The 12458-nt window shown below is 29.2% G+C and overlaps 1 long non-coding RNA gene across 1 annotated transcript; it reads left to right on the top strand.

The window, feature by feature from the left end:
- Positions 1-5610: 5610 nt before the first annotated feature.
- Positions 5611-5958, top strand: LOC142228268 (uncharacterized). Its single transcript, XR_012720114.1, has 2 exons — positions 5611-5687; positions 5783-5958. It is a non-coding gene; the product is annotated as an uncharacterized LOC142228268 (long non-coding RNA).
- Positions 5959-12458: the final 6500 nt, after the last annotated feature.

Below are 12458 nucleotides of genomic sequence, written 5' to 3' on the forward strand. Positions count from 1 at the left end.
AACCATTTTTATTTACATACAATAATTGCGCAATGTAATTGCGAAATATTGAAGAATAAAGAAACCAATACATACAAAAAAAGATCTCAAGCTTGAATAATTATTTTCTATTAAATAAAAGATAGATCGAATAAAATCAAAATTTCGAATGTAATAAAATTTTGATAAAATATTTTATAGAAATAAAATTTTGACAAAATTTTCTATAGAAATACAATTTTATCTAATTATACAAAAGATGATTCAATTTGTAAGAGGAAATTTCCCAAATGTTTTCTCCATAAGGAGATAGCATAAAGGGCCCAAAATTGAGTTATCTCTCCCAGCCAGATCTATACAAAAGGCTGTGGAAAGGTTCATTCGCCCGAACCGAAACATGTACAGTCCAGGCGTGTATAGATTTGTATCTGGCGTTTTCTTTTCAATGCTCTATTAACCATGTTCCTTAATCTATACCTGTCCAAAAAGCTCCAAAAATAATTGTATAATTAGATATAATGCATTTGGACGTCAATTGCCTGTTTCGATAGCAGGCTAACATGAAATATAATGAAATACAATTTCGACAAAATTTTCTATAGAAATAAAATTGTGACAAAATTTTCTATAGAAATAAAATTGTGACAAAATTTTCTATGGACAATTTTTAACAACATTTTCTATAGAAATAAAATGTTGACAAAACTTTCTATAAAATACAATTTCGACAAAATTTTTTTTATAGAAGTAAAATTTTCCAAAAAAAATCAATAGAAATAAAATTTGTCAAAATTTTCTATAGAAATAAAGTTTTGACAAAATTTTCCATAGAAATAAAATTTTGATTTTTTTAAGTTTGGTAGATTTTGGTAATTTTTTTTTCAACTTTTGAGCCCGAAAGTAAACAGTAGTCGAATGTAACAGGTTGGCTGATAAGTCCCCGGTTTAACAAAGAAAAACACATTTTTTTGTCAAAATTCGTTTTTATTATTCAACATAGTTCCCTTCAAGAGCGATACAACGATTATAACGACCTTCCAATTTTGTGATACCATTCTGGTAGTACTCCTTCGGTTTTGCCTCAAAATAGGTCTCAGTTTCGGCATTGCAGCCAGCATCCTTTTGAGGTCTGAGAACAAGAAAAAGTCGCTGGGGGCCATATCTGGACAATACGTTGGGTGGGGAAGCAATTCGAAGCCCAATTCATGAATTTTTGCCATCGTTCTCAATGACTTGTGGCACGGTGCGTTGTCTTGGTGGAACAACACTTTTTTCTTCTTCATATGGGGCCGTTTTGCCGCGATTTCGACCTCTAAACGCTCCAATAACGCCATATAATAGTCACTGTTGATGGTTTCTCCCTTCTCAAGATAATCGATAAACAATTTTCCATGCGCATCCCAAAAAAACAGAGGCCATTACTTTGTCAGCGGACTTTTGAGTCTTTTCACGCTTTGGAGACGGTTCACCGGTCGCTGTCCACTCAGCCGACTGTCGATTGGACTCAGGAGTGTAGTGATGGAGCCATGTTTCATCCATAGTCACATATCGACGGAAAAACTCGAGTGTATTACGAGTTAACAGCTGCAAACATCGCTCAGAATCATCAACACGTTGTTGTTTTTGGTCAAATGTGAGCTCGCGCGGCACCCATTTTGCACAGAGCTTCCGCATATCCAAATATTGATGAATGATATGACCAACACGTTCCTTTAATATATTTAAGGCCTCTGCTATCTCGATCAACTTCGTTTTACGGTCATTCAAAATCATTTTGTGGATTTTTTGATGTTTTAATTCACACTCGTTTGTTGACTAAAATTAAATTAGCTCTCGAACTATATTCTGTTTTTGAATTTTGTTACCATTGCTGATTTCCGTTTGGAAAATATGGTGAGTCTCGTGAATTTGTCGTGAATCGTGCGTGAATCTTAAGTGAGCGTGAGTCTTTAAAAGTAATTCGTGCGTGAGTACTAGTTTTTATTTCGTGAATGTGTGAGTGGTATTGGCTACCACACATATCGTGCGTGAGCGTGCTTGAATAAATATTTTGCTTCGGGAATGTGTGAGTGGACACCTATAGCTCAAACAGCATCGATTTGATGCCATCCGCCGTATAGTCTTGACCTGGCACCGAAATACTTTTTTATTCCCGTACGTAAAAAATAGAATAAGAGGTTAATGCTTTTCGATAACTGAAGATGCAGTCGATGCGTTCAGAATTCTAATTTTAAGTATACCTCAATCAGAGTGACAAAAATTCTGTGACAATTGGTTTATGAGCCTACAAAATTGTATAGTTATTAATTGGGGACCATTTTGAAAAACAATAGTCTATTTTCGATTTTTACTATTTGGGTTTGTTCTCTAATCCCGAAATATAAAGGGCAACCCTAGTAGAAGGTATAAAAAGATCTTATTTCATTATCCTTACTCGGATGTTTGATACTTATGCTCGTATCAACACTAATTAGAAACACAAATAACTCCCGATTTAAATGCAGTTGCGAGTGGAAGAACATATTGCAATTTAATGAAATAGGATGTAACACGTATCGTTGAAAGAGCGGGTCTGTAATAAATGCATTGCTAAAATCTATCGCATGCAAGGGCATCCTGATGCTGTTAACAATGCTCTTCAAGTTTTTCGGATTCAAAACAGCAAGCATTTTATAAATATAAGTAAATGCATGTTCATCTTTCGAGACGTATGATTGGGGAAGTGTGAGAATGAACATTCTGAATCTGTGTAGAGTTTTTATTCAACAATAAAAAAAAGCGCACATACCCTCACATTGAAATACATTAAAAACCCATAAAACATTCACCCATACATGGGTGTGTGTGTGTGTAGACTTCATACTTTTCGACAAATTTTTGGTCAATGTGTGGTATGTAAAGTGGTGTTGAAATTAATGGTGATTGTGGTTGATCATGGACCAAAGTAGAGTCAGGATGAATTTAGCGTTCAAGAGGGCCTATAACATAGGTTCTACACTAAAATATTTATCTCTCTCCGTCACTGCTGAAGACACCATATGTTGGTAATTATGTTGATTTTTCTATCATTTCAAATTTGCAGAAATGAAAAAGCCAATAGAAGGATAAGTGGTTCCATAAGTACTTAGCCTATAGAAAAAATTTTAATTTTACACAGAAAAAAAAGTGTCTCGTAAATTTAAGAAGATTTTTACAATAATTTATTACAATAATTTTCCAGAATTTTAGTTCATTTTTCGTATCTTGAACGAAAATTAACTACTCGAAAGGAAATTTTACAAATTCTAAGTAGCAATCGTTTAGTTCATGGCCTACAAAATACGATGGAAATTTCCTTAAAAAATTTCTTAACTGGTAGTTAAAAATTCGTTTGTCATGCTATAAAACTACTTGTGAAATGTAAAGTATTTTCTAAATAATAAGTGCAATTTACTATAAGATTTTTTTGTATGAGAAAATATTTTTTTACGAAAAATGAACTTGAAAGTGGATACCAATTTCTTACTGACTATTCCTATAGTTAATAATTGTTGGTAAAAAATTACACAATGAAATATTTTTAGTTCACATGTAATTAAATTTATAGACATTTTCGTCAAAAATGGTAGATAACATTTCATGAAAATTTTGCAAATTTTAAGTTAAACGTTTCATCGCTCATAAACTGGTGTGCCTTTACGAATATTATTCTTAGAGTAAATTGTCAGCAGATGCGATGAACTAATGCATAGTATAGAGATCTTTATCGGAATAGTGGAATGTGATTAATGTAAAGATGATGTTACTTGAGTTTTGTTGTGTATACCAAAGATTATAGAAGAGGAAGATGGGCGATTGGCTACTGAGCACATCAAACCATTTACCACATTAGTTTAATACTCGAACCAAACGCGTATACGACAAGTATTGACATAGCATTAAAATGCAAATAAAAAGAAATTAAGTGCACGAAATAAATTTCCATAAAGGGGAAAATGTAATTTATTTTGTTGTTGGCTAAAATTTAGCGTTGTTTCATTAAGAAAATAAAATTTTTCATTCAAAAAATAAAAACGAAAAACAACTAAAATATTACAAACATGTATTGAACTAACATGGTAAATGCAACATTTGGTATGACGCAAGCCAATTTCCTATCTTCCTCAAGTTTATTGTCTTTGGTGTATACATGAGCGTGGGGTTGTTTTTATTTTTGTTCATTTAGTGGCTTGTGTGTGTGTTTTTGTTATTCGTTGATGGTTTTTGGCTGGATGAGGTGTTGTTTTCAATAAAGGCACATGTGTTTTTGTTGTTGTAGGAATGTTTTGGCTTTGCTTGGTTTTGTTTGGCATGCTTCAGTTGTATAGTTGGCGATGGCGTGGGCTGTTGCATCTTTTAAGTAGGTATGCAACAAGGGAATATAAAGGCATGGAATATTTTGGATTTTTGAGACATATATATTGGAGTTTGTTTATTAAACCTTTTAAATGAAAGTTATTAATATTTTATCGGTAGTTTAGAAAAAAGTTATTAAGAATATTTAGTCAAATATGTTGAAATTGAAAGTGTATTGAAATTTTCATTATTCAATGTAAAAAATTAATATTCAATTCCAGATGAATTTGGAAAATTTTTGTAATATCTCAGCGTATAGTTTATTCATTAATTGGTAAGTATTTTTTTAATATGGCTTTCTTTTGAAAAGAATATTTTTTATGTATATTATTATTTGTTAATTATTTTTTTTTTTTTTTGGAAACCAGTTTAATGTTTTTCTTTGTTGTAAAAGCGATATTTAATTTCAGAGCAACTCCAGACGGATTCAAACAAATTTAGAAAGGTAGAGAATTGGTAAGTTTTCTTTTAAAAATTGGCTTTCTTTCAACTAGAATATTTACGTTTTTATGACCTTTTTATCATCAAAATTACAAGTTTTTAATACCTTATTTTAGTATTTCTTTAATTAATTTTTTTGGAAACTAATGTAATATTTTTAATGTAAAAAACAAATATTTAATTTCAGAATAACCCCTTAAAAATTTGGAAAAATTTTTAGTACTCCTTTGCTTGTCATTTAATAGTGAATTGGTAAGGATTCTTTAACTTTCTTTTAAGCCTGTACAGTCATCCTTATTTTTTGTACATTAACATCATCCTTCGTCATTTTGACTACGGCTGATTTCAAGACGATATAATTTTCATCGTGAGCGAAAAAGTGAACCAAACTTGCATTTATTTTCTTATTCAATTTGGTTTTAACGGTCGAATTAGTATAACTTAAATTTACCATTTCCCAATAGACTAAAATGTATTTTAAATCGAAAATGAAATTACGTGTCGTCATTTTGATGACTGACTAGGAATATCAAGAATATTTGGTTTTTTATGCATATTATTATTTTTTTCATTAGATTTTTTGAAAAGTTATTTAATAATTTTATTTAATATTTAATTTCAGAGTAACCCAAATAAATTTGGACAACTTTTTATATTTCCCCTCAGCATACAATTTAATAGAGAATTGGTAAATTTTATATTAAAACTTTGGCTTTCTTTCAACTAGAATATTTATTTTATTATATCTTTCACATCGATAACAACACAGTTTTATGAGTTTATTTAGAATACTTCATTATTTCTCTAATTGTTTCAGGTACAAATTTTATGAGATACGTTTTCCAAAGAAAAGTTGAATTCCTTACACCATTTGATAAAATGCCCCAAATATGGTAAGTTACAAGCTAAAATGAAGAATTAAAAAATATATTTCATTACATGGTATTAATTTTTAACAATTTTCATTATTGTTTCCATTTTTTTCCAGCAAGATATGTGAAAAAATTACCTACGATGAATAAAAAAAAGGATAAGTCAAAATGTCCAAACAGCGGGTTCAAATGAACTACTCTCTTTTCCATGTGGTCATAATTTTTATTCACAAAAAACATTGTATTAAGAACTTTCATCATAAGTTTTTATAATAAAGTACTTTTGCTTAAAGATAGTTTAATTTTAATGTATGAAAATTCTCATAATAGTAAAACGGTTTGTTGTTCCTTTAATTATTTAATTTCTATGTACTGTGGAATGATTGATTTATTTATAGTTTAGTCGTCGACATTTTAAAGAGACTGTTAACCAATTTTTATTATCGGGTTTCCCACAAAATAAGCAAGTAAACCAAAATAATACTGACTTTTTAACTTGGTAGGGGTATATAAATCTTATGGTGTTGTAAAAATAAACTAAACTACAATGTTATGGATGAACTAAAATTTAAGAAAATTATAAACTAGACAAGTTGAAAAAAATTTTAAGGGCTAAATCATGGTCAATATTACTACAGTTTAGTTCATTTTGCAATGGAAAAGGGTTCACTGTTTTTTCAGTGTAAATTTAGCGGCACAAATAAATCAATCCAGTGTTTCCAAGTTAAATTTTTCCAATTAAAATTTTAATTGAGTTTTAAAAAATATTCAATTAAAAATTTAATTGATTTAACAAATTTTTTAATTGAAACAAAAATCAATCACAAAAATTAATGGTATCAATTAATTTTTTAATTGAACTTCAATTAATTTTTTAATTGATACTATCATTTCTGTGATTGAAGACATTTCAATTAAAAAATTAATTGGATCAATTAATTTCGTGATTGAACCAGATTTTTTTTTGTGTGTGGAATGATTTTATTGAACCTTTTTCATTCATTGGGACAGATCTTACATATTTGTGGTAAACCTTTTTACTTTACTCTAGTCAAAATTTTATTTCTATAGAAAATTATGTCAACATTTTATTTATATAGAAAATTTTGTCGAACTGAATTATATACGTATTTAATCGGCCTTTTTTGTTCAATATGTTATATCCCCCGTATGGACTAACTTACAATTTAGACGGTGTTAAGAATTTTTTAGGATAATTCGATTGTGGATGACAGTCTTTAGTAGAAGTTTCTATGCAATCCATGGTGGAGGGTACATGAGATTCGGCCTGGCCGAATTGTTTGCTTCTCGTATACATTTAGAGATAAATTTGTAGATCATTATTTTGTAATGTTTATACTTTAGGGATCTTAAGTGCAGCATAAGCCAACGAGCCTCTCTAAAGCCTGATGGCGCTGAGGCATTCATTTAATTTGAAATGTATTTACAGTGAATTAATAAATGAAAAAATTATTGTACTTATCCGGCCACCCTCGTATTAGTGACGGTTGATGCAATTCGAGCCTTTTTTCTTCTTCGTAATTTCTTTTGTTTTGCAAATTTTGTGCATTTATGGTTGATGGTTGTCCATCCATATGGGTAGCTTCAATCGGTTCTTTTAAACTAACCATCCAAATCAGAACACTCCTCACCACCTACTTGGGGGAGACAGACTGCAATGACATTTTTTTGTCAAACTATCTTCAACTTTTCGAAAGCGTTAAGGGATATAAAAGAATAAGAGTATAATGTAAGTGTGTAGGTGTGTTTTTGTGTATGTCTCTATGTATATAAAAGATTTTGTGGTTTTGTTGTTGGACTCGTATTATTCTCTCTAGATAAATTGCTGTACTCTTTGCAAAAATCAATTAGGAGAAAAATTCTTTAGATGCAAAATTTTCACCATTCATTTAACCAACACAAAAACGAAGAGCTCTTAAAAACATCTGTGTGTTATCTAAAAAGGATGAAAGGATGATATTAAATATCATTAAAGATGACACAAACACACCCACACATACACACACAGATATATAAATGTAAACATACATATACACCAAAAAGCCTTACAGTTACAAAGGAGTAACTTTTGTGTGCTAAAACATTTTTAATTAATAACTTTATTATTATTATTATTATATTTTACTAGAATTTTTTTGTGGATGTAAAGCAAGATGGTATGGAGGCCTTCGCACAGAAAAAAATAGAAATAAATTTTCTTCAAAATATAAGCCATAAAATTAATTACTTCTAATTGATAGGTTTAAAAACACATTCACATTGTTATTTATTGCTTAATTACCAAGTGTATTGAACACTTATTGCTATTGATATTGTTTGGCCAGTTTCGACATCATTAAGAATGGCAATAGTCAGGGGCGTAGCCTATATGAAGTTTGTAATGGGGTTATAATTTATTTATTGTTGAAACTAAGGGCGTTTTCGTTTCGCAAAAAATATGTTGCCCTGGTGTTACACTACTTTTTCCCTCATTGTATTTTCGCTCAAATAATAGTGTCATTCCAAAGTTATTGTTAATTCATAATATTGTGAGGGATACAGGATCCAAAATCTATGACAGTGTCCTTTATATTTGGCAATCAATTTCGAGAATGTTGCACCTTTTTTCCCAATCGAAATCGCCATAAGTTCAATAAATAAAATCAAGTAGCATATGTTAAGTTGACTCATGGATTGCATACAAAGTTCTACTAAGCATGTCATCCACAATTGAATTACTAGAGTTGTGCTAACAGCTGCCGATGGCACGGTAGGGTCGTGGCCGTGGGTTCAAACCCAGTTTCGACCAAACACTAAACAGTTTTCCAGTGGTGGTTTATCCCACCTCAGTAATGCCGGTGACATTTCTGAGTGTTTCAAAGCTTCTCTAAGTGGTTTCACTGCAATGTGGAACGCCGTTTAGACTCTGCTTTAAAAAGGAAGTCCCTTGTCATTGAGCTTAACATAGAATCGGGCAGCACTCAGTGATAAAAGAGAAGTTCACCACTGTGGTATCACAATAGTCTAAGTGAGCCTGAAATATCGGGCTGCCACTATACCTATATATGGTAACTATGAACCTATATGGACCATTTTTTCATTGTTATTAGAGGACATATACAAACCGAATAGGATGGAATTTACTTCACCAAGAGGCTTCGGGTATCAAATCTGGGAATCGGTTTATATTGGGTTTAGGTATTGTCGTCGTTCGAAATGGCCCTTTGCAATACCAACTTCTTGTATACAATTTCGATAGTCGATAGCTTGTTTCGTTCAGAAGTTAGCGTAATTTCAACAGTTGATCGGATGAAAAGACATCGTTAGATCGACTCAGAATCACCGTTGCCACTCGACTCAAAATATAAAAATTTTAAATATATAAATTTATTTCTATAGAAAATTTTGTCAAAATTTTATTTGTATAGAAAATTTTGGCTCAATTTTATTTCTACAGAAAACATTTTCAAAATTTTATTTTTATAGAAAATTTTGTCAAAAGTTTATTTGTATAGAAAATTTTGTCAAAATTTTATTTCTATAGAAAATTTTGTTAAAATTGTATTTGTATAGATTTTCTAATTTTATTTGTTTGGAACATTTTGTAAACATTTTATTTGTACAGATAATTTTGTCAAAATTTTATTTCTATAGAAAATTTTGTCAAAACTTTATTTTTAAAGAAAATTTTGTCAAAATTTTATTTCTACAAAAAATTTTGTAAAAATATTATTTCTGTAAAAAATTTCGTCAAAATTTTATTTGTAGGAAACTTTTGTAAACATGTTACTTGTACAGAATATTTTGTCCAAATGTTATTTCTATAGAAAATTTTGTCCAAATTTTATTTATATAGAAAATTTTGTAAAAATTTTATTTTTATAGAAAATTTTGTCAAAATTTTATTTCCATAGAAAATTTTGTTAAAAGTTTATTTGTATAGAAAATTTTGTTAAAATTTTATTTGTATAGAACATTTTGTAAATATTTTAGTTGTACAGTAAATTTTATAAAAATGTTATTTCTATAGAAAATTTTGTCCAAATTTTATTTCTATAGAAAATTTTGTCCACATTTTATTTCTATAGAAAATTTTGTAAAAAATTTATTTGTACACAATATTTTGCCCAAATTTTATTTCTGTAGAAAATTTTGTCAAAATTTAATTTTTATGGAAAATTTTGTCAAAAGTTTATTTCTATATAAAATTTTGTCAAAAGTTTATTTCTATAGAAAATTTTGTTAAAATTTTATTTGTATAGAAAATTTTATTTATTTTTGTAACGATTTTATTGTACAGAAAATTTTGTAAAAATTTTATTTCTATAGAAAATTTTGTTAAAAATTTATTTGGATAGAACATTTTGTTAAAATTTTTTTTGTATAGAAAATTTTGTAAAAATATTTTTCTATAGACAATTTTGTCAAAATTTTATTTCTATAGAAAGTTTTGTCAAATGTTTATTTCTATAGAAAATTTTGTCAAAAGTTTATTTACAAAGAAAAATTTTTAAAGATTTTATTGTACAGAAAATTTTGTAAAAATTTTATTTCTATAGAAAATGTTGTTAAAAATTTATTTGTATAGAAAATTTTGTTAAAATTCTATTTGTTTAGAAAATTTTGTAAACATTTTATTGTACAGAAAATTGTATTTCTATAGAAAATTTTTATAGCAAATTTTGTCAAAATTTTATTTCTATAGAAAATTTTGTAAAAATTTTATTTCTATAGAAAATTTTGTCAAACGTTTATTTCTATAGAAAATTTTGTTTAAATTTTATTTGTATAGAAAATTTTGTTAAAATTTTATTTGCATAGAAAATTTTGTAAATATTTTATTTGTAGAGAAAATTTTGTCAAAATTTTATTTCTATAGAAAATTTTGCCAATATTTTATTTCTATAGAAAATTTTGTAAAAATTTTATTTCTATACAAAATTTTGTCAAACGTTTATTTCAATAGAAAATTTTTTTAAAATTTTATTTGTATAGAAAATTTTGTTAAAATTTTATTTGCTTAGAAAATTTTTTAAATATTTTATTTGTACAGAAAAATTTTGTAAAAATTTTATTTCTATAGAAAATGTTGTCCAAATTTTATTTCTACAGAAAATTTGCGATTATTTTATTTCTATAGAAAATTTTGTCAAAATTGTATTTCTATAGAAAATTTTGTCAAAATTTTATTTCTATAGAAAAATTTGTTAAAATTTTATTTAAATTTTATTTTATTGAAAATTTTGTCAATTTTTTATACCCTGCGCCACTCTGTGGAACAGGGTATTATAAGTTAGTGCATATGTTTGTAACACCCAGAAGGAGACGAGATAGACACATGGTGTCTTTGGCAATAATGCTCAGGGTGGGTCCCTGAGTCGATATAACCATGTCCGTCTGTCCGTCCGTCCGTCCGTCTGTCTGTGAACACATTATTGTGATCAAAGGCTAGGTCGCAATTTAAGTCCAATCGCCTTTAAATTGGGCACATGTTCCTTTTTTGGGTCAGAATAGAACCCTTTTGATTTTGGAAGAAATCGGTTCAGCTTTAGATATAGCTTCCATATATATCTTTCGCCCGATATGCACTAATATGGACCCAGCAGCCAGAGTTTTATACCGATTTGCTTGAAATTTTGTACAAACATAACACTTAGTCGTATAGTCAAGTGTGCAAAAGTTGATTGAAATCGGTTCAGAGTTAGATATAGCTCCCATATATATCTTTCGCCCGATATGGACTTATATGGCCCCAGAAGCCAGATTTTTGGCAGAATTTGGTTGAAATTTTGCACTAGGAGTACAATTAGTAGTATAGTCAAGTGTGCAAAATTTGATTGAAATCGTTTCAGATTTAGATATAGCTCCCATATATATCTTTCGCCCGATATGGACTAATAAGGTCCTAAAAGCCAGAGTTTTGGCCCAATTTGGTTGAAATTTTGCACAGAGAGTAGATTTAGCATTGTAGCTATGCGTGCCAAATTTGGTTGAAATCGACTCTGATTTAGATATAGCTCCCATATGTATCTTTCGCCCGATGTGGACTTATATGGACCCAGAAGCCAGAGTTGTATCCCGATTAGCTTAAAATTTTGCACAAGGAGTACAATTGGTAGTATAGTCATGTGTGCCAAATTTGATTGAAATCGGTTCAGATTTAGATATAGCTTCCATATATATTTTTCGCTCGATATGGACTTATATGGCCCCAGAAGCCAGAGTTTTGGCCCAATTTGGTTGAAGTTTTGCACTAGGAGTACAATTAGTAATATAGTCATGTGTGCCGAATTTGATTGAAATCGGTTCAGATTTAGATATAGCTCCCATATATATGTTTTTCTGATTTCGACAAAAATGGTCAAAATACCAACATTTTTCTTGTTAAATCGCCACTGCTTAGTCGAAAAGTTGTAAAAATGACTCTAATTTTCCTAAACTTCTAATACATATATATCGAGCGATAAATCATAAATAAACTTTTTCGAATTTTCCTTAAAATTGATTCAGATTTAAATGTTTCCCATATTTTTTTTACTAAAATTGTGTTCCACCCTAGTGCATTAGCCAACTTAAATTTTGAGTCTATAGAATTTGTAAAAGTCTATCAAATTCTGTCCAAATCGAGTGATATTTAAATGTATGTATTTGGGACAAACCTTTATATATAGCACCCAACACATTTGACGGATGTGATAATAATATTTTTGTATGGTGACCATGTAACAAGTTTGTCACTAAAATGTTATTTTTTCGTTAAATATAACCTGCTTGCCGAAATCAGATACATGA

Source organism: Haematobia irritans, chromosome 3 (assembly GCF_050003625.1).
Source record: "Haematobia irritans isolate KBUSLIRL chromosome 3, ASM5000362v1, whole genome shotgun sequence".
Lineage (NCBI taxonomy): Eukaryota > Metazoa > Arthropoda > Insecta > Diptera > Muscidae > Haematobia > Haematobia irritans.